Source organism: Orycteropus afer, unplaced genomic scaffold (genome assembly GCF_000298275.1).
Source record: "Orycteropus afer afer isolate SDZICR_OR568_19922 unplaced genomic scaffold, OryAfe1.0 scaffold00558, whole genome shotgun sequence".
NCBI lineage: Eukaryota > Metazoa > Chordata > Mammalia > Tubulidentata > Orycteropodidae > Orycteropus > Orycteropus afer.
This window is the reverse complement of record NW_006922145.1, coordinates 1,538,330-1,538,925: the sequence shown is the minus strand read 5'-3', so window position 1 is coordinate 1,538,925 and position 596 is coordinate 1,538,330. Positions and strand designations below refer to the sequence as shown.

Sequence of the window (596 nt, the reverse complement as noted above, 5' to 3'; positions counted from 1 at the left end):
GTTTTCACCCAGCCCCTGGAGCCTGGCACTTTGAACTTGGACTGAAAGCCTCCAAACTGAAAGAAAATAAACTCCTGCTTGTTAAGGCCATCCCATTTGTGGTATATTTCTGTCAGAGTGGCACTAGGGAACCCGCACAGCAATATATTGAATGAGCAGGAAGCATCAATAGAAGATGGAAGGAATACTCAGAGTCACTGTACTAAAAAGAATTGGTCAGTGTTCATCCATTTCAGTAGGTGGCATATGATCAAGAACCAATGGTACCGAAGAAAGAAGTCAAAGCTGCACTGAAGGAATTGGTGAAAAACAAGGCTCTGGGAATTGATGGAATACCCATTGAGATGTTTCAACAAATGGATGCCACGCTGGAGACACTCAGCTATGGCAGGAGATTTGGAAGATAGCTACTGGCGAATTTACTGAAAGAGATCCATATTTGCACCCATTCCCAAGAAAGGTGATCCCACAGAATCTGCAAATTATTGAACAATATCATTAATATTGCATGCAAGTAAAATCTTACTGAAGATAATACAAAAATGGTTGCAGCAGTATATTGACAGAGAACTTCCAGAAATGCAAGCTGGATTCAG

The 596-nt window shown here is 41.3% G+C and overlaps 1 protein-coding gene across 1 annotated transcript in view; it reads left to right on the top strand.

Annotated features, from left to right (window-relative positions):
• Positions 1 to 596, top strand: part of RXFP2 (relaxin family peptide receptor 2) — a gene marked incomplete at its 5' end in the record, with an annotated part of 69,388 nt that overhangs the window by 60,180 nt on the left and 8,612 nt on the right. The gene's annotated exons all lie outside the window — the stretch shown is intronic.